This window comes from Phalacrocorax carbo, chromosome 2 (genome assembly GCF_963921805.1).
Source record: "Phalacrocorax carbo chromosome 2, bPhaCar2.1, whole genome shotgun sequence".
Lineage (NCBI taxonomy): Eukaryota > Metazoa > Chordata > Aves > Suliformes > Phalacrocoracidae > Phalacrocorax > Phalacrocorax carbo.
Genome location: NC_087514.1, coordinates 115,801,125 through 115,823,031, shown reverse-complemented (window position 1 = coordinate 115,823,031; position 21,907 = coordinate 115,801,125). Strand labels below are relative to the sequence as shown.

At 42.9% G+C, this 21,907-nt stretch overlaps 1 protein-coding gene across 4 annotated transcripts in view; it reads left to right on the top strand.

Moving 5' to 3' along the window:
• The first annotated feature begins 1,543 nt into the window (after positions 1-1,543).
• Positions 1,544-21,907, top strand: part of ELMO1 (engulfment and cell motility 1) — a 314,254-nt gene continuing 293,890 nt past the window's right edge. Inside the window, exons 1-2 of one of the 4 annotated variants that reach the window (XM_064443946.1) lie at positions 1,544-2,047; positions 3,188-3,258. The gene's annotated coding sequence lies outside the window, so the exon portion shown is untranslated. Of the gene's footprint in view, positions 2,111-2,397; positions 2,598-3,187; positions 3,259-21,907 lie in introns of those variants that run through there. The other 3 variants (XM_064443945.1, XM_064443950.1, XM_064443948.1) reach the window with 3 other exon arrangements.

The window sequence follows — 21,907 nt, the reverse complement described above, 5'->3', positions numbered from 1 at the left end:
ACCTTTGCCTCAGCTTTTCAGAGTTCCTGTAAATCAATACATTGTCCAGCAACTATGTGAATAAAACATAGTATTTAAGGCCTTTAAATTTCTCTGAAGAGTCACGTAAATTGAAGTGGGTAATTTTGAAAATTGCAGACCAATTTTTGTGCATGTTTGTTCTAAATAAGTGTAACTTAGGATAACATGCTATCTAAGGAATGTGCGTTTAAAGGTTAGGATGTTCCAAACAGTTGTTCATAAACAGCTCTGAAGTCTCATGAATTTTTTTGGCATGGACAGTCGTTTTCAGCCATAAGCATTACACTCCTCAAGAAATATGCAAAATAAAATGTGACAGCAGGGCAAAATATTTTATAGGCGAAATGACTTTCCATAATAATGGAATAATAAATGCAGAAGGGGGAAAGGCCAAGTGCAAATAGCGAAATGCATTCACAAGTGCATTTGTGCCGCTTCTGCAGCTGCTGAAGTGCCACTTGCTCACGTGGATTCATTCAGTGAAGCATTTGAAGTTAATCAACTCATTAGGGAAGTGGGCACCCAGCTTACCTCCGAGCAGCGAGCTTGTGCTCTTTATTGCTACTTTGCTGCCAGCAGTTACTGTTAATCGATTAATATTATGAAAGGATTAAAATGGATGATAGACAGAACAGTCTGTTATTTCCAGCAAGAAAGTCACAAATCTGTCAAAAGACTTGTAAGTAAGTCCTAGGGAGGGTTTGCTAGTGCAGCAGTGTTTGTCGTGCTGCCGTTTGGGACAGGAGGATTTGACCTTGATCAGTAGTGAGTGGTGCCGTGCTGTTGCTGGAGGCAGATGTTGCACTACTATGACTTTCTCTGTACCTGCTTGTTTCCCTTGTGTGTTAAACTCCTGTGTTTTGGAGAAAGGATGGTGTTTACCATGGGTTTGGGCAGTGTTTTTCTTTCTTGCTAGTTGAAGTCTCCAGCCTATCATGATATAAATATCACTGCGGCTGCCCAGAAAGGATGGAACTAGTCTTAAAAGATCGGTGGCTTAGCACCCTTCAAACCTCAACTGCACATGCAGCACAGCTGCTAAATTGATAAAAATAGGCCACTTTTATCAAATATTGATCTGTACAGAACACAAGGTAACTAGAAAATGGGTGAACGTTAAAGGTTTGCAGCCTGTTGAAGGAGCAAACAGCCCCTAAGTTTTGGGGCTTTTCATGTTTAAGTCCTCTACGGTTTGTGTGCTGGCCATAAACGTTATTACCTACGGATCAAACAGGATAGCAGAGTGGGTAAAGAAGTAGAAACCTCAATCAAAATGCAGTGAATTTCTTCACAAGGGTAGGATTATTGATAATAACCGTGCTGCGGTTGTAGCACGAGACCTGAAATGGGATTAGAGTTGAAATATATCGGTTATCTACGGGGGGTGGGGTATCTAACTCGGGGAACTTACAGCTTAAACTGACCACGTTAAAAAAAAAAGCTAACAAACAAGGAAAGGGGGAGCCGGTGCCCAGCGGCTGGGCAGGGCCGGTGCGGAGCTGCCCTCTCCCGGCCGGGGCGCGGAGCGGAGCGGGGTGTCCCGGGCTGGGCCGGACTCGGCTGGGCCGGGCTCAGCGGGCTGCCCCGGCGGCTCGCTCCCTTCCCAGGGCGCCGGCTGCGGGGCTGCTCAGCGGCGGTGGCCCTCTGGGAAGAAAAGCGAGAAGGCAAAAGAAACAGTTGTTCCAAAGGCAAGGCGAAAAGCCGCCGGTGCTCCGCTAGGAGCTGGGGGAGGAGGGACGCCGGCCGCACGGCGGGAGGAAGCGGCGCCGGGGCGGGCTGCGGCGGAGGGGCGGCGGCGGCCGGGGGTCACCCCCCGCCCGCAGGTGCTGCCCAGCCCCGGGACCCCCTCGGCGGCGGCCGGCCCGGGGCTGCGCGTCGCGGCCCGGCCAGCAGGAGGGAGGAAGAGGAAGTGAGAGCGGCGGCGGCTGCGGGGAGCCGCCGAGTGTCTCTGCGAGCCCCGCGATGGGATAGCGCCGGGAGCAGCCCGGCACGGCGAGGCGAGGCGGCGGCGCGGAGCCCGGCTCCGGTGAGCGGCCGAACGGCTCCACTCTGCGCCGTGGGGCGGGGGCGGCGCTGCCCGCCGTGGGAGGTAGGCGAGCCGAGCCTCGGGGCCGGCCGGCGGCGGGGCGGGTGGCCGGGGCGGGCTGCGGCGCTGGCCGGGCGCAGGAGAGGCGGAGGGCAGCTGGGGACGCGACGGGACGGGGCAGGCGGCCGGCGAGCCCCGCACCTGCCCGCGGCGGGCACCGGCGGCCGGTCCCTCGTAGGGGGAGGTGCTGTGCGGGGGGCGGCCGGAGGGACCGGCCCCCGTTACTGTGAGGAAGAGGAAGCGCAGCCTCGTGCTTGTCAGTGCGGGGGGAAGGCGGCCCGGCTCGGCCCGGCCCGGCCCGCCTCACATAACGGCTCCTCCCGCCGCCCTCCCCTCCCCGCCGGCCGCTCCTGCCACAGCCGCCCGGCGCGACTTCGCCGGCACCTCCTCCTCCGCCTCCTTCCCGCTCCGTCCCCCGTCCCTCAGCCCCCTCCGGTGCCCCGGGCGGCCCTGCCCGCCCCCGGCCGCGCCTGGTGGTCGGAGGCCGCTGGTGAGGGGCGCCGGGGGTGGCTCTGTGTGTGGGGGGTGGGGGTGGCTGGGTGAGCGGTGGCGGGGCCTCGCCTGCCCCGGGGCGCCGCTTGGCGGGGCGGGCGGGAGGGTTTCAGGGCACCGGCCTCGCCTCGGCAGGTCCCGCCTGGGTTAAGGCGCGGGGTCGGGCTCGGGCGGAGGCTCCGACCGCAGCAAGTGTCGGCGCAGCCGCCGGCGCCGCTCGGGAGGAGAAACCTCAAGTTCCGAGCAAGTGCATCCCCGCCGGCGGCGGGCGGGCGCTCGGCGGGGCGCTGGTACCCGGCCGCCTGCCCCCAGGGCATGCCTCCCCTCGACGCGGCCCTCGGGAGCTCTCGGCGGGGTGGGGGCGTCCGAGTGGCTCTTCCTGAACTTGTGCTCGAACAAGTGATCGAACCGCTGATGAATTTGAGATGGAAATGATCGTTCCGAAACGTGGGTGGTGATTATGCAAAGCCACCGCGCGCAGCCTCGTATAAAGCAAAACGGGACATCGGGTCCAAAAAGTGCAAGTTTTAAAAAGTTTCTTGGATCGAAGCCTTTATGAAGCTTATTGTGAATATCTTTTCCTTGCAGAACTAATACAACTGTCCAGCTCTCCCCTGAGAATGGTATAAAGTAAATATAGGAGTTCCTGAAAAATAACAGTGAGTACATTTCAAATCGGCAACGTTTTGTTGTTAACTTTGTAAGAATATCACTTATCCTGCTAAGGCTCAACATGTGCAACAAACGCATTGAGAGTGCCAATGAAAATAATAATAGTGCAGGAAATGTACCGTGTGTTAATTGCCTTAGTATAAACATGGTTGCCTGTGAGCTCTCTTTCATGATAGAGCAACTCTGGTGCAATTTCAGCAAGGGATGTTTTGGAGTATATTCATAAGCAAGTGGGTTTTATTTTGCTTTTGTCCCTCAGCTGTCTGCTTGCCCCAGGGTTAAAATATTTATCTTTTGGGAAGAGGGGGAAATTGAGTAAGCTGTGCAGAGCCCCGTATCTGTGACTGAGGACGTTGTTTCCTCCTCTTCCCCTTAGCTCTTTTTCCTCCTTTCCCCCAAATGCGTGCACACGCATGCATGCCGTCTCATCCCCAGTTATGTAATCTTGTAGACATTTATGGATCATTCATTGTTCGCTTTAGTCCCATTCTTTCCATGTCATTCCTGCTTGATTGAGTGACTTACACAGAATGTTACACAGTAAAGAAAAATATATTTGAATTTTCATAAAGTTATTCCAGTTTGAGCTGCGAGTTTGCTTTCTTTGAAGGTTTTCTTTCCCTGATCCACCCCTGCTCTTTATTTTGGAGGTGTATAAGTAGGTGGGAGGGATCTAATCTGATGACCAGTAACTAGGTAAGAAGGAAGAAAAACAGTGGTGACAGTTTGCTTGTAAGATTCCCTCTTGTGTAGTGTTAGGAAAATATCCATTAATACAGGTGTCATAAAGCTGTTAAAAGAACTGCAGCAACTTTAAAAAACTCACCAGAGGAAAAGAAATACTAATATGGCTGAAACATCAACAGGATGCAAAATGGGTTTTATTGAAAGATACTCTCAGTGCAGTCTGTGGACCTGAGTGCGTGATTTGACCAGTCTAGAGGTGTACCCGACTCCCAGTTTATTCAAGCTGGGGAGGTTGTGTAGGGGTAGTTGGCTTTCTTTTGTCTCTTTTTGTAATCTGTTTGAAACTCACTGTGCAGTGCAACAGACTTGTCTTCTCTGTAGCTTGCAACTTTGCTACAAGTGTCATTGCCTGAGGATTTTTTTTTTTTTTAATGAAGAACAGGGAGAGGAGGCAAAGAGAACCGGTTTCTATACTCACTGTTTTGATGTTTTTCCTTATAGTCTCCATATGTAAGGAAAAGCTTAGTAGGTGTACAATTCAGATGGATTTTGATGAGGGGAAAGGAAAAGTTCTCACCTATTTATTCTGTAGCAATCTTCTGTGGTCACTGAAAGTATCTGCAGTTCAGTAGTCGTTATTATATAACTTGGCCATGTGTGTTTTTTAAAAGCAAGTACTTCTGTTTTCTCACTGTTCAGGTGCAACATATTGTATACGTTGTCCTAAGAAGTGATCTTTTTTGTTCGAATGCCCCTTCACCCTAGTATTCACAAAAAAAAAGTGCGTTACGCTACATAAAGGTGTAACTGTTGCTGAAACGCTGCTGTGCGCTTTGTACTTCCTGACAGCAATGCTGTTCTGCAGCAGATTGCAGATTGAGAGTAATGTGGCGCTCCACCCTTCCTTCCGCTCTTTGTTTTTTCTACCTAGTAGAAGTCTCTTTGATTTTAAGGTTTGGGCTCATAGGCATGCTTTGTCACAGTGTCCAGCCTACAAAGTGGTGTTGGACTATGATCTCATGTTTTCCATGTTGATAGGCAGAGACCAGAGCTCCCATGATCACACGTAAGATGTGCGGCTTTCTTCTGTTAATACTCTAGATGGGTTCAGTATGTGATGGAGTGAGAGGCTAATGTCTATAGGTTTAACTGTAACAAGGAAAAGGTTTCCATAGGTCTCTGCCAGTGTACCTGCACACTAACATGCAGCGTCTTCCTGTTTCAATGACAGGCTTCTTTTTCGGATATATTGCCAACCAAAGTGTTTCTAATTCTGCGATTCTCAGATAAGGATTTGCTTGGGACTTAGATGAGGCCATCAAGTACAATTTTCCTCTTGAGTTGTGACTCTGCTATAACTTGATTTTTCAGTTTCCTTGAAGTAAATGATCCCTTTAAAGTTTAGGAGCTGTCTTTGTCATGCTGTGGTGTGGATGTACAGTATGTCCTTGTATTAAAAAAAAAAAAAAAAAAAAAAAAAAAGGTTTGTGGAAGGTGGTGGGATTTTGGGAACCCTGGAGGCTAAAAGACATCATAAGCAAAAGAACTGTTGCCTCTTCTGGTTTATTTCTCTGCACAGTTACGCCTGGGTCTAGTAGACTTTCTCCTCTGCTGTATCCCTGCACTGACTTTGAGGGAGAATGAGTTGGTGGGGTTTGCCTTTCTGTTCGGTCGTTATCCTATTAAAAAGGAGATATGAAAAAGAGCTTTTACGGTTGTTTATCTTTGTCATTTGAACACTTGTGGCTAGAAATGGCTTTGTAACAGCCATCAAACCACCATTCAGTAAGGTCTGTGCTGTATCTTTAAAAGATTTCCCTGCTTTGAACGAGTTTTTTTGAAAAAGGTTCTTGTATTCGTGGCAAGAGGAACGTGCCAAGTACACGTTGTTAAACTTGTGTCAATTTAACAGAGCAACTGTTTAAAGGGTTTCGGATAATTTTCCTTCTACTTGAGTCAGTCACCTTCTTTTTTTCTTTCTTTCTTTTCTTTTTTCTCCAAATAAAACACTGGAAAAGGAGAGAAAGAAACTAAAAGCAATTGGAAGAAGCCAGTATGTTGGCAGGCATTTGATAGTATGGATTGTAAGAGGTGATAATATATATGTGACACTTAAAATAAACTGCATACATATGGTGTTACAGAGATGAATGGAAGAGTAATCACAAAATTGTGAAGCTGTCTTTCAATCAGCATTTCTGCATCGAGCTATTTGCAAGGATTTGGTTTTGTGGTGTGATCTTTCATTATTGCAAGTGTTGTGAGATATAAAAGAGAGATTGAAGGATAATATCACAACCTTTCTGGTAGTCTCCTTGGTTGTCTGATCACTGTTAACATTTAAGAGGACTATTAATGAGATGTCTGTGCCACAGGGGGTAGCTGACGTGTTTCCTCTTCTCTCTGCTTCAGAACTGAGAGCGGTAAACTTCTGTGTTACGGGCAGACACTAAGTGGCTGGTGCCACATGTGTGGTACCCAACAGTAAGCTACTAATTTCTCAAGCTGCTGAGTGAATTGGTCTGTAAAGTGCAGGCTTGTGCTTAAGAGCAAGGTGAACAGTGATTCACGTGTTCCTTGTTTGCAAGCACTTGAAAATGCATCGATACATTTCTCCTAATGTCAGGTTTCCCTTGCGAGGATTTCATTTGATCGTACTAGACTTGTTTTCAATGGCTGCGAGGAGGGGGAAGTTAGTTGTGAGAGAGTGGAAGTGATGGACAAGCTGTTTTTCTGTTCAGCAGTAAATCATACTCTGAAGAAGACTTGAAGCCACTGCTGGTAGGTGTTCCCTGCGATATGTGTTTTAGCTTATGTACAAATGAGTTCACTTTGGTACATTTCTACTGAGCAGCCTTTGGAGTTCTTCAGAAAGCTGAATATACTACCTGAAGATGTTACGCAAATGCGGCAAGCAACCTATTCTTACTGCTTTTGAGGACATAAGTGTACTTACGCTTCTGCTGTGCTCCGTTTACAGTAAAGTAAAGCTGCAAAACTCCACAGGAGCTAGCACTAGAGCAAGGGAGGGAGTGGGAACTACCAGTCAGTGCTGAGAGAAAAGAATTTCTCCTTTCAGATTGAATTTGGTTGATTTAAAGTGTTTGTGAAACAGCATCTTCAGTAAAGAGGCTTGGGGGTGTGTGTGGAATAAGAAAACAAATTGTTTCCAAACAGATCTATTACAGAATAATAGCTGTGCCCTACCTGTGTGTGTGTTCTTGTCTTCTGCTTCTGTTTTCCTTCTCGTTTGTATTTCTCAAAGTTAAACTCTCCTGATAATTTCTTCTTGCGTGTTTGCCACATCTACCTTGGTACCTTATTCTTTGGTCTTTGTATTTATTTATTTATTTATCCCAGGTCTCTCTGGACTTTGTCCAGTCCTTAAAGTCTTTCTCGGGCATCCCTTAGGTTATCAGTCAATTAAATAATTTTATTTAAGATCTGCAAGAAAAGCTGTGGACTGAAGTGTGTATCGCCTCCTATGTTTTTTCAAAGCCTCTAGCTCAAAGCGTTTGTTGTACAGCCCTAATTTATGGGAGGGCATATGAAGTGTAAAACTGCCTCTGAAATGTTGCATCATCAGGGACTGAGTAATTTTTTATCAGCTACATGAATACATAAATGATAATCTAGCTTTTTTTCTTGTTGAGGTTGCTTCAGCTGAAAGGGAGGGTGGGTCACTTCTAACAGAATTTCAGCTTCTGGAGATGCAGTGGCTTTAAACTCCCATTCTATAATACACCAGAGCATGCTTGCTTGATGATGATCTAATTTCCCACAGCTTTTTGCAAATCAGAGAACGCGCATGAATGTGGACAGAATGTGTCACGTGGACCTCCTTCCTTAGTGTATGAAGCTGACAACCTGTAGATCAAATACATCCAACACTGAAGTTAGACAAAAGGAGGGATATGCACGGTATGAGAATGGGCACGTCAACCTTCCTCCTTCAGTTGAAATTTTATGTATGGTTCTTGAGACTAAATGGCTGGTGCTATTCAGAGGTGTTTTTCTTCCAGCTCATTGTCAGCTTGATAGTAAGAATGGGAGGAGTCAGGGCTGCTAATTTAGTCTGTTAGAAAGTTCCATAAAATTAAGCAGGTAGTTGTCTACCTGTGACCATGCACATGCTGGAAGTAGAGAGTATACTTTGTGTATTTGTTTGCTGACTTGGAGTCCATATCTGTTTCTTCTGATGCTGACTAGATATTTTATGTAGTAAGAGGAGAAGCATAAATGTTGTGACAATAGGAGGATGACTTTCAGTTTTCTTAAAAATGTAGCTAAAACAGTTTTTGCTGTGTTTTGGAGTGATGGAAAGAGTTTAGCAAAGCCATTATTTCAATAAACCTCTACAAAATGTGGTTGGGTTAACACTTTCTTCCATAGATACAGATCTGTCTAGCTAACTATTAACATATTCTTAGTACACGCATGATTTCTGGTGCTTGAATTTGTAGCCGAACTGAAAACATTACCTTGTCTATCTTTTTCTCTTCAGCCAACGTACGTGTATCGTATAGTCCAGGAGAAATGTAAGGGATATGTGGGTCTTGGCAAAGATACATTGTGCGAGCAGTTCAGGGTTTTGTCTGGCTGTGCTGGTAATCTGCTGTATACTTCATTGAATCTCGCTGGAGTGGCCATAGTGGGGGTGACTGTTTAAAGTGCTGCTTCATATTTTGAGAGATGGTAATCTGTTGAGGTAGAGCAATGAGGAATTTACAAGTATTCACCTAATGCCCTCTGGTAGACAATAAAGTTGATTTGCACATTTCTTTTCTAATGATAAGAGGAGAAAATGAATGTGACGCAGGTTGGTGTAATGCAATTTTTACTCTTAGTGCCAGTGCATGTATTTGTTACATTCCAATACAGTCTCTTCCATTGCTTTGCTTTCTGGAATAAAATTGCACATTAGTTTTCATACCAACGGTCGTGGCTTCAGCTGGAAACTGAAACCTGATAAGCGTTGGCCCAGCGCGTGGACTTTTGGACAAACTTTTTCAATAACACTGAGCCAAACCAACTCAAAAAAAAAATTTCCCCAAATGTAAGTACTGGTGTTTGCATTCTGGAAAGGATATCTGGTATACCCTTTGGTCGCTAGGCTTTTGAAATACTGGAGTATTGGTGTTTGTCATCTGTCTTTTTTTTTTTCTCTTCCTCCCAACTTTTCTTTTTTTTTCCCCTCCCTTCAAGCACCAGGGCACTCATCTGTTGAAGCTCTACCCCCTGTGGTTCAAGTACATTCCTCCTATCAACCTTTTCACCCCGCCTCCCACTGGCTCTTTTCACACCACACATACTCTTGACATCTCTTCTGCTCACCAAACTCACAAAATTCAGGTCTAGATGTGGGGTCTAATTCTGAGCTATACTTTATGTAGGTCTATAATCTTCTCCTATAGAGATGCATACAGGTTTCTTGTTGTGCTTAATCTTCTTTTCCTCAAAAAAAGCAGAATGTGAACAAATGAGAACTTCTATTGGAGAGCAAAAGACAGAACATTTGGTGTGATGGTTGTTAACTGCTCAGGAGAAGATTGTAAAGGGGAAAAAAGACACAACCAACCAAAAACCCTACAAAGCTGAAAGAAAATGTAAGGTCTTTCCCACTTTGGACCACTTACTGTAATTTTAACTGTATCTATGGCACGTAATTAAAGTTTTGAAAGCTAGTGCCAGTTCCAGAAAAGGGCATGAAAAATGGCCCACATCTTGAACAAAACCGCCAAGTTTGTTTTTTTTAAATTGTAACTAATGTTATAAGTAGGTCAGTTTGTGTGGTCTTATTTGAAAAGACTAATTCTCATCTTTTATAGCAGAAAGTGAAATTTTTACACAAGTGCGATCGTGGAAAGCAACATATAACACTTGGAAAGAGAAAAAGAATCTTTTCTGCCCTGTGCTGCTCTGAGCCTTTCTCTGTCCTGGCTGTCTTCTCTGACATATGTGGACTCGACCTATTGAAATCTTTGCATCTGTTCTTCCCTCCATATAAAATGCTGGTGGTTTCAGTCTGTATTTCTTGGGTTAGCCTTAGGATGTAACATGCACAGTACTTTTAATAAATTTTCCTAATACGCAATGACCTGTGCTTTTATGTTTTGACCTGCTGAAAATAATGAATTTCTTTCCTTCAGCTACCTTAGGACGTTAGCTTGTTGGAAGAGTGTGTTTGCGTAACAAGAAGTCTCGGTAGCATAGTGCTGTGTTGGGATGGTTTTCTGGAAGGTAGACGTTTCAAAGACTTCATCCCCTGCAGCTGCGAATGAGTCAGAAAACACATTATGGTAAAGGAGAGATGTGTGCAGAGGGAGAAGGGGAGAAAATAATCTACATAATTTAAAATCCAAGTTGGAATTCGAGTTCTATTTTAAAACAAACACATAAATAAAATGGTCTTGGGCTATTTGTGCTGGAATTTTAAATTGATTTCCTGGCCCATATGCCAGAGGGATCTAAACATCCACAATTCAGTGGTAGTGGTGTGTGAATTAAAATTAAAATAGTATATTATAAGATTTTTTTTATGTTCCAAATTGCTTAAGTTTTGTAAAATTATTCACCTCAGTCTAGAGATGGTGAGGCTTTTAGCTTTGAATTAATTTTCTATAATTAATATACGAAGGTTGAAAAAGCAACTGGAATGACGAGATAAGGGAAAAAAGGGGAGAGGAGGCAGTGAGACTCCCCTCCCCTAAATCAGTAAATAGAGAACCACCAAACCAGACTAGAAAATCAAACCTAAGTCAACCCGCAGATCCTTTGTTTCCAAGTAATTGTTCTTGCTGTGTTCACTGGTCCCCATAAGCTTGACTAAGGGGATAAGCCTTGCTTTCCTGTCTTGAGGCTTTTCTCTCTTGATCTATTGAAATTCAGAGTGGAGGGCCCACTTTAGAGAATGTCCTGTTGGTAGCTGTCTCCTCTGTAACAAAGAGGATCCAGCTGTGGATGTGGATTGAAGAGAGGGGGTAGCCTCTCAAGAAAGCAATTTGGAATCATCTAGGAAACCAGTAGTTTTAATTTCATTTGGAAATAATAAGCCTGAGTCAGTGTGGTTTTCAGACTGCTGATGTCCTGCATTTGAATTCAGACAGTACCTGGGCAGGCCCAGTGTGTTCTGCTACAGGCTCCGTTTCTGAGATATGTAACTTCTACTGGAATTGCGTGGTGCAGCTATGTAGTTTTAACATGATGGAAGAGACATTGAAGGTCACTGGTTTGACAGAGGAAGGATGTAGTTTCAGTCTTTGCATCAGGTGAAGACTGGTGCCCTGAGCGAGTGCATCCTCAGGACAGCTGCTCTCCCGTGTTTCAACACTAGCAGTGTTCCCACAGAAAGGAGAGGAGAGTTCAGGTGTGCCACATCAGTGCGAGTTCTGGTAAGAAGTAGTAGGTATGACCCCAATTAGAGGGGTAGATAGTTTTTTTTTTTCTTTTCATTTCCACCCCCTGCATCTTCTAGCTTCTTCATTTCAGTCTTTCAGTAGCTTCATCTGTATTGATACCCCCAGCCATTAGTTATGCATGTATAATTACAGCTATGCATATAATTAACTGCATTATCAGTATTAGCCAAAGGGAATGTGTGTAGTGTGTTTTAAGCATGGTAGTCCATGTGTGTTGTCATTTCATATGAATATGAAATGAGACAAGGCACTACTTAAAGAGAATCTTCGGGAGAAAATTTTAATATATTATAATTTAAAAAAATTAATCTGGATCTAGTATTTTGACAAAAGTAGTACCACTGAAAAAGAGTAGTCAGTTGTAATACCAATAGCTTGTGAGAACAGCAGCAAGATCTCTTACTCCACAGTATTTGCTGAAAGGGACAGACGAGTCTAGTGTGGTCAGCACAGATACTTGATCTTTACCCGTGTTGTGGAGAAGTTACATGTGGGAGCAAGGCATGGGTGTGCTCTGCATTGATACAGATAACCTGAACCAGTTGGAAAGCTTGGAGATTATTTTAAGCATCTTCTTAATGTTAAGTTAAAAATACAAGGGTAGGTAGTAAACAGAATACAGACATAAAGGGATATATTTGCAAACTATTTTCTGAGTGAAAGCTGGGGATATGCCTTCCCTAGAGAAGGCATAGGTGGTATGCATCAGCAGTGGGATTGTTCTCTCCTACTGTTTTTCAGATTGTAATATGAAGTTACTGCTGTAGCTGTAGTGCCTTGGTGAGCTGATTCAGCCTAACTGGGCAGAGATCATCTATGATCTGTTCTTTTCTGATAGAGGCAGAAGTTATCTGCCCAATCTACCAAATAATGGTAGAGAAGCTCCTTGGATGTATAAGTATATGGATATATAGATGGTGGAGGAGCTCCCATCAAACACTGGGAGGAGCTCAGGGCAGCTCTGTTTAGGTCAAACTGTCCAGTATTTGTACTGAAAAAAAATCTACATATCACGTGTAGGTAGAAATTTGGGAACTCTTAGTGTATGCTGAAGGTAAAGAAAAGAGTATTTGGTGGTTGGATTCAGTTTAAGATACCTGCTGTTGTTTGTTTTCATCTTTCAATCTGGTGCTGGCACAAAGCCTCATGAACACAAAGTCAAAGAAAAGTGGTGTTTTTGTTTGGTTTTTTTTAAGGCACTTTGTCAACAGATGTGAACAAAAGTGGTTTTAAAGTGTAACTGAACCATTGACACAGCCTCTTAAAGGAGTGTACTGAGAGACTCTCTGGAAACACCTAGATTTCACGAAGGGAAGGACCATCAGCTCTGTCCTTCCTCACTGAGAGTTGATTGTTGCAGTAATTCTATAGGCAACAGCGCTGTCTCTTGGGCAGTAGTTGCTGTGTGTTACTGAAGGTTGTCCATAGATGAAAATCACTAAGTAGCAACATGATTTAGTTGAATAATACTAATTCTTGGCATTGTCTGTAATTCTGTCTTTTATATTCATACGGATTTCACATCTGGACGTCTACACTTAGAACTGGAAAGAATCTGAGTTTGTTTTGCAAAAAAAGAATTTGATCTGTAACTTTTTGTTAACTGAATGGAGACAGTTGTGCAGGTGGTTATCTTGGTGTCATATAATAAAGGCTGGTAATAATTTTCCATAATAATTCTAGTAAAAATGTTAACCAAATAATCCTGAACTGCTGGCGTAACTTGGTTCCTCCTGCTGACAGAACACAGTTCAGTCCAGTGGTGTTAAACCACTAGAGAGTTTGGCCTTCAGAAGAGGAAGAATTACCTTATATACACAGTGCTGTAAATGTTGCCTCTTCAGTTGTGACCAGTGTCTAGCCTCTTTGTGCAGAGAATCAGTCCATGGGTTCACAGTTCAGCACTTAACAGCATTGAATGAAAAAATGAGTTCAAAGAAAGGAAGGCACCTTCCTTGAATTGTAGGAGAAATTGATGCAGACTGTTAAAATAACAACAATTTTTCCTTTCTAGGGTCTAACACTGGTCTTCAGCTACTTCTGGTCCCACTGAGGAATTTGGGAAATCAATGAAAATTGAGGGTGATACATGTGATAATTGCAAAAACTTTTGCTATTTGCAGAACAATTTGGATCCCGTAAGGGAAGAAGTTGTCTGCTTCTTTCTCACTGGTATGCTACTAAAGCAGAATAATTGTATTTAGGAAGAGAAGGACCTTCTCTGATTTTGTGTTAGCAGAGCAACTATGTCTTAGGAGCAGCAGTTCCCTCTTGTACACAATGAGATTAGGTTGCTGAAACATTTGCAGTAATTATTTTGAACTATTTCCAACAAAAAAAATAATGTCTTTCTGCAGTTGTCAATGGCTTGCCTTGTACAATTGTCAAAAGAAGAGCAAGACTGTATTGGGAAGAACCAGCAGAAACTTGTAGCATTTGGCCTCACCATTTGCTTCTGTAAAAACAGGGTAGAATTACTGGAGCGTGATTTACATTTGTGGGTATCTGAGATCAACAATGTAATGTCTTTTTCCTTCTTTTCTGGAGAGCATTTTTATGTAGGTAGGAGGAACAGGTGCTCATTGCTGGTGAAAGCGATGTATGCTACCTGCCCCTTTGGAAGGGAAAATTTATGTGCTTTTATTTAAAAACTGCCAATGCCAGCGGCATTTTTTATATATTATCCTTTTAAAAACCATGTCTTGGATTTCCTTATCTCCTTTCACAAAAAAAGAGATTGTTCAGTTTCGGGCTCTTTGTTGGAGCTGTACTGCCAGGAGCCTTCCTGGCCTCTGGCACTAGCAACAGAAAATGCTGCTCCTGAAAGAATGGAGTATAGTTTAGGCAGGGTTGGGGGGGGATACCAAGACGGGTGGTGAAAGAGAGAACTTGGCATTGCAAAGGGATGGCTGAAAAAATGTTCATGTTCCTTGAAACTTTTGACAATTGTAGAATAAGATTAAATGAAGGAGGAGAAAAGAGAAATAAAGCAAGCAGAAGGGGAAGGCGTTAGCAGGCCGAAACACAGGAGGGGTGTTGTCAAGTTTATTTAGGCATCGTCTTTTTTGCAAGGTCAGTCTGGAACAGGGAATTGGTGATCCCAAGTGTTTTAGTTTAGTAATTTAAAATCTATGTGATGCATAATTATGTGTTTTGGTTTTTCCCTGTGACTCAGCCACACAAGGTTAGCCTGTCAGGGGTATGGAAATTGAGTTTGACTATTGCTGGGCCGTAATGTAACTTCTATAGCTGACTCTGAAGCACGGAAGTGTGATAGATAATGGCATATTCATCAGGCAAGCATTCTTCAGTAATACCTCGCTCCTCCACGGCTTTAATGCATGCTTATTTTTATATAATATGTTGTCCAACTGGGTGCAAGATCTCTAGCTGGTGACAGGGCAGGATCATAATGTGTTCATAAATAGCCTTTTGCATCCTCTGGGGTGAATGATGAAGCCCTGTTGCATCTTGGATTGTCCTGTGGGTCAGAAGCCGTACAAACTGGCTGTTCGCTCAGAACCACTGCTCTGGGCTTTTTTTTTTTTTTTACCCTGCCCATCCTCTCTGTCTGCTGTTGCAGAGCCTCTTTGAGTCCTCAGCAGACAGCATTATGGGTTGTCTACCATAAGGCTGGAGTGGGAGTAAGGTAGCTCTTGAGCTAGGAAGCTTTTGAGCTTTTAAGGCCAATCCTAGATTATTCTGGGTCTTTTAAGGCGGGTGGGTGTGTGTGAAGACAGGAAGGATTCTTATTCCCATTAAATTACAATGAAACATATACTTAAGTTTTGCTTTTTGTAAGTAATCCTGTTGATTTTGCAGAAACCAAGACAGATACGGGTCATGTTCTTTTTTGCAGTACAGGCATGGATAATGATGGAGACAATAAATGCATGGGTCAGATCAGCTAGAGTGGGAAGCACCCATCTTACGCAGCTATGCTTCTGACAATAACTACTTTCTAAACAGCTTGGAAGGTCTTCCTATGAGAATTTTTGCTCTTTGGGAGGCAAGAGACTGTCATTTGCATTCAGGAAGCAGTCTTTTAATCAAAATATTTGGCTTTTATATCCATACACATGTGTGCATGTGTGCAAACACACAGTATGACAGCACAGTAGGGCATAGGGTCTTTGCTTATTTTTTTTAATGGTTGTGAATGTTAAGAAATTAGCCATTAAACTGTAGATGGAAACTGAGTTCCTGCAAATTTAATGGTAACTGTGGTTGGATAAAGGACACAGGCATATGGCTGTGTTCTTTATCAGAAGAGTCTGAAGTCCACCGGATTAGTGGTTTTCCTCTCATTTCACTGACATTTGACCCTAAGAATTTTGTATAGCTAATAAATTAAGCCACTAGTGGATTATTTGCTATTCATTTCAGAAATCCACTATGCTATAAAAATCGTAATGTCTGTCTCATAGTAAGGATGAGCATTACAGTGCAGCAGTTGCATGTCTCGGGTGTGCAGTGAGGCACAGAGCCAAAGCCAGGCTGCTCCTCGGTGCTATAAGCACACGGTTGGCTTGCAGTTCTTGGAGCCTGATTGCTTGGACTGTACTGTTGCTCTTAGAAAACGTTGGGTGTTGGGTTTTGTTTCCTAAGTATCTGTTGGATAGTTTTAAGGATTGATCATCATTTGCAATTAAGGGATAATAGTATATTTTCCTGAAAGCTGAAAAAGAGTGAAATTAAACAGGCCTTCATGCTGTTCTGACTTCTGCATGAGAAAAGGATGATGGGTATCAGGGTAATAGGCAACACATTTGAAAATTTTCTCTAAATGTTGTGCAAGACCTGTGGAAATGAGTGGTTTTCCAGAGTGTTAAAAGAGAATAAAGATTTATTGCTCGCTGTAAAGCCACTGGTAGAGGGAGTAGTTACCCTAAAGCAAGATGAAGTTGAAATTTAAACCAGCCTGCCTGTGGCGGTCCATGTAGGTAGGTCCATGTAGATACACTTCTTCTGAAATAAGCACCTTTTTAGAAGATCTAGGAGAGGAAAGGCAGTGAGTTACTGTTTAAGATTAGTTTAGGGGCTTTTGGATTAGATTCTTTCCTTACGCTCGCTCCTGAAGAGGAGCCACGCTGACTTAAGCATGTAGCATTTTGCTTTAACTACAAACTTTATCATGCAGGCAGGCAAAATGAGGAGAAAGAAATAAATGTTTGCAGATACAATTTGTTATCCAGACTATTCTGGCGGTTCTAAATATCAGCAGTGCATGGAGAGTTACTGGCAGGCCCTTGATGTAGTGTACAGCTTCAGCTGCATGGCTGCCAGTGAAGCTAGCAGCTTACTAATAACTGACTAATCGTTTCTGTCACACCTGCACAGGCCTTTCTATCTCTCCGAAACACATTAGCATTCATGAGAAGTTATTGAACCATAATGAATCACAAACACATTTTAAGTAATTCTTCTGTCATTCTGCTTTGGCCAAGTACTCCTTTCCTAAACAATACCTTATTTTTCTACCCCATAGAACCCTTTATTTTTTTAGTCAGAGAACTGAAAATCAGAAATTAATCTGTGTATTCAAGCTTACCTTTTAATAAGGTCTTTGTATTCCCACTTCTCACTTTTTACCTCTGAGCTCCATCATGTGATTAGATTAAAAAGCTCTGGTCTGCGCCTGTTTTGTTAATGAAGTAATATGGCTTGGTCACGTAATGTGACACATTAGTTGTGAAGCTTTGGATGCCAATTCTGTCACCTCCCTGGGTGTTCACCAGTTAACAGCTGGTTTCCACAGAGGGCTGTGTCCATCTCAGTATTGCTCATTGGGTCAGATGATGGTTACTGAAACTGCGCGGGAACTCCATGAGCCTTTTCCATATGAGAGAGCCTGTGCTATTCCAGGATCTTGCTGTGATCTCACCAATATGTGTCTGCCAAGCGCTTAGTTTGATGTACTGTTCTCATTTTCTATGTAGGCTTAGGCAATCATGAAAGGAAAGATAAAATCAGAGTGGGAGCGACTATGCAAATAACTGACGGAAATGTAAGAATGAACAGTAACAGCTATTGAGTTGCTCAACTTTGGATATTTATTTGGAAAGTTCATTAGTGATAAGGTTGATCAAAAATGCCATGTTTCGCTGGGACTGGAAGGAGATCTTGTACAATGAAACGGAAGTATTAACTGAAATATCATATAAAAGAGGTGTAATTGTCTTTGTTACTTGATCTTTCCAGCATTCATAAGCCAGAGCTTTAGGATGGATTTCTGCTGGCAAAATGTTGTATTAGGTGTGGAGAGCAAGAAGGGCTCCTGTTTCAAAACTTGGGTCACACCCCCAACCCTCTCAATTTTTGTCTTGGTACCCTTAGAAAGAGCAACAGATTCTTTTGCTTGTATGTATGGGATCTATGTCTCCTTTCCCCTCTACAGTAACTTTTAAATTGTCAGCTGATTCAAGCCGAGTCAGCAGAGCAATAGAGGTCTCAAAGATGCAAAGTTCAGACAGGTTTTGTGAAAGTAGGAAACTGGATGGGGCAGAAACTGTAAGGGAAGGACTCCAGTGTGAGCCTTATTAAACAGCTGGAAACCTGCACCAGGGATTCAGATGGGTTTGCCTTAGTGCTGCTGGTCACAGGGAAGCCGTTTGCTTTGCTTGGTTAGACAAATGTATGAGAAAATAAATATCTCACTTTTCTAAAAGAAATGAAAGGCCTGAAAGCCAAAACTTGTGCTAAAAACAGGTTGCCATCTTGTAACTTACCTGACTTCTACCCTGAAAGATGTAGGGTGTGATTTTACTGTACACAGTACAGTAAAGCCTCACTGTCAGAGTAGTTATAAAGGGTCTTCTAGATAAGTGAGATTCAGGGTGCTCTAATAGTTTCATCAGTGTTTTAATAAAAATACTTACTTTAAACATAAAGACTTCAAAATTTCAATGAAGCACTATATTTTATTCACTTTCAGGCAGTCCTGTGCTGATCATACAATGAAAGAGCAGAATTGGGGGTGTAATACTGCTAACAAAGGAGGTTTAACAAAAACATAGAAAAATGTACTGTGTGCCCATATGGGATGGTGCTTTGCAGATGGTAGACAAATACAGATGAAGAGTTATAAAAATCTTGCTTTACTGGGGAGCTCAACTGAAAAAAAAAAAAAACCCAAACGCAAACTTTTTACTGCCCAGTAAGAATGGATTACAAATTAATTTTATGTGTTTGATAGGGAGTTTTTGGGAGATTAAAAACATCCTAAAGCACAAACCCGTATTGGTTAGTTTTGCCGTACCTGTAAAGTCCACAGATTATTTACTGTCTCTTTAATAATATTTTTAATTCTACAGGGATTCAGAAGGGAAGTAAAAACTTCCCTAAATATGATGGTTAAGGAAAATAGGATGTTAATTGTTTCCAAATGCTGGCTTGCTCATTAGGTAGAATTTATTGCTCATCTCCAGTTGGAAGAGCCATGTAAATTCAGATCACCAGTGGCTAATGAGGCACCAGGTCTGGTGGAGTCATCTTAGAGCTCATCTCATAGTAGCATCTGCCATGGCTTTCCTCAGACCTCAGTTGGTGGCTTAGTTCTTCCTTTTGACCTGTAGCTAGCCAAGGGCCTGACCAGGCTGATTTTTCCATCTGGAACTGGGAGAAAGAACTTGGGAGTTTTGTTATTCCTCCTGGCCAATAGTACCGTTGCTTACTTCTGATACCTGTTCATAGATGAACTGAATAGGTGCTGTAAGTCATCATCTCTTTAATTTTTTAAATAATTAGTTCCCTTCCCCATGCTTAGCATAAATTCCCTCTTCAGTTTGAGGAAAGTGTGCTCCCTTAAGTTTGTCTTGTCTCCTCATTCTAACAGTTAGATTTATTAAGTACCTTTTTTTTTTAGTGATATTGTTATTTTCTAAGCCCTTGTGGCATCAAGACTTGTGGACTGTTGTAAAGTACATCCATGGATTGAATTACAGCTGTCATTGCTGGCTGTGTTTTTAGTCCACTCCAGTCCTGGCTGCCTTTTATGCTCTAGGCTCTGAGGTTTTGGTCTTTTCTGCCCTAAGTGTTTAAATTCTCACATGTCTATTTCATTTACTGTTCTGAAAATCAGATTTATTTTCAAGTCCTTTTGAGCAGGAATGTGTGGGAATGTGTGTGTATAAACCATAAAAAATGTTAGTCCTTTGGGAACCACATAGTTTTACAGTTTGTGCTCTTACCTACTGATATCTGTAACTAGGCCATGCTTTCCTTTCTTTCCGTCTCCCCCTGTGCTGCCCCCCGCCCCGCCCTCCACCTCAGGGAATACTATTTGAGGTGAACGTTCTTCCTCTAGGATTTTGAATCCCAGTCAGGCAAGGATTATTCATCTTTTACAGACATTAGTTCTGTGTTACCACTTCTGTAGCAGTCCTGAATATTATATGCCTCTTCTGGGTTTGTGGGTTAATGTTAATTTAACGCAATTATTTTCAGCTACTGTCTGTTCCCTTTAAATCCTATACTCCGCTACGCTAAGCTAATGAAACACAGCTATTGTGGCGTAATCGGCTGCTCTGCTTACTAAAGGCACTCATAGTGTGGAATGCACTAACTGGAAGAGATTTTCCTGTCTGCAGTACATGACACTTTACAAAGGGCTGCAAGATTTTTTTGCCCTTCTAAATACTGTTTTGGCTTAGTCTTTTGCCACTTCTTTCCATTTGGAATTTTCTTCTATCTTACGCGTCTTGGTTTAAAGAAAAAAATAATCTTCACGTTACCTTAAAAGGTGATGGTATGGAAGGAAGGAGAGTAAAACCTCTGGTCTGCTGGTTCACCTTTCACACTAATGCAGATGCATCCTGAGTCTCTTATGTGTTTGAAGAACCAGATGCCCAGGATGGGGGAAGTTATGCTGGTTCTTTAACATGTGGCACCTGGATGGTGTGTTTCAGGATGCTTGTGGTGGTAGAGCACCTGGTAGCTTATTGCAAAAAGAATCACTGTGCTCTCAGGACTGGACTGCTTTCCAGATGAACTAAAAATGCCCACCTACTTGAGAAGGTGCAGGATTCGGCTTGAAGTCAGCAAGATGACTTCACTGCTGTATCATGTAGGAGGAGAGGATTCACTGCAAGGGAGGCAACATATGTTTAAACTTAAATATCATATAATTAGCCAAACTGGCAAAGGAAACTGTGAACAACATAAGGAATATGTATTAAGTCCATTTTATGATGTTTAAAGAGTTCCCTAGTGCGAGAACCCCATATCCATTATAATCTTTTAAAAACATTCCTGTCCTACTAATGAATGTGTTTGTGAGTCGTAGTTGCAGCTTGGTTTGCTCAGCTTCTTCCTCTGGTGTGTTGATACACCTGTTGTGGTGGGGAATAAGCTCATTCAGGGAACCCATCCAGGTTAAAAATAAATTGTTTGTTTTTCTCAGATTATTTTTCTGCTCACTTGAGTATTGGATCAGTTCCCCGTGTCACACTGCAAAAAGCTTGCCCAGCGTGGCTGAGGGGCTGTGCTAGAGGAGAGGGGATAAAACAGAAGAGAAGGAGGAAGAAAGGACAGGAATTGAAAATTTGGACCCTGGGAGAAATGCCTCTGTAAATAGATGTTGAGGTGAGATTGTAGGCGTCAGTAAGGATACAGCAAACTTGTGAATGAGAGCAACATGCAACTCTTCCAGCTGTACATATTTTTAAAGAATATTAACAGGTTTAACTGTGTGGGTATTCTTCATTATTTAAGTGAAAAGACAGTTTAGTTCTTGGCATGGCAGATCCTAGTAAAATCAGCCCCCTGTTCTACTAAGGTATTATTCAAGCCTGTTGGGTGTTTGTCACCAAAATAGTGAGAGGCAGTCAGTTCCCTGAAGGTGTTGGCCTAATTGCATATGATCCTGCAGGGTTTGGGAGAGGAGCGGTGGCACCAAGAAGGGAAGCAGTTTGGCCAAGTTCATAAAGTGGGTCAGAAGCAGAGTCAGTTGCTGAAGCAGGTCTTCTGTGTCTGTCTGACTTACTATTCCTAGTCCCGTCACACTGCCAATCTCTTCGGCTTTCCACAGTAATCCCCTTCATCTCCTAAAGCTGGACTTGGAGCTACTGACATGGGGGGAGAGAAGCGGGAAGAAACAAGGGGTTTTATTTATAAACTTTCCTGTGTAGCGTGTGGTGTCTTGAAACTCTCTCGTTCTGGATGTGTCATCCGTTTGTTGTAAAATCACAAGCACATGTTTGTTCTGGCTGATGGTGCCAGCAACAGCTACTTGCTTCGAGTGCACGCGTATAAGGTCTCAGGATTAAAATCCTTTAGCAGGGTGATCCTTTACATGCGCTGACTGAGAGCACTACTTCTGCCTGATTTAAACCCCTTTGCTATACTGGTGTCTGAACCAGGCTAGCTGTCAAATCCTTCTGTCCTTAGTGCAAACTATACCACGTGTGTGCTTGTTATCAACTAGTTGTACTGTAGCCAGATTTAGGAGGAAACAGTGATTTTTGTCTTGTAGTGAAAGTGTTGCTACCCTAATAGATTTTTATGCTTGTTTGCATCTTCCTTTTATTTTTTT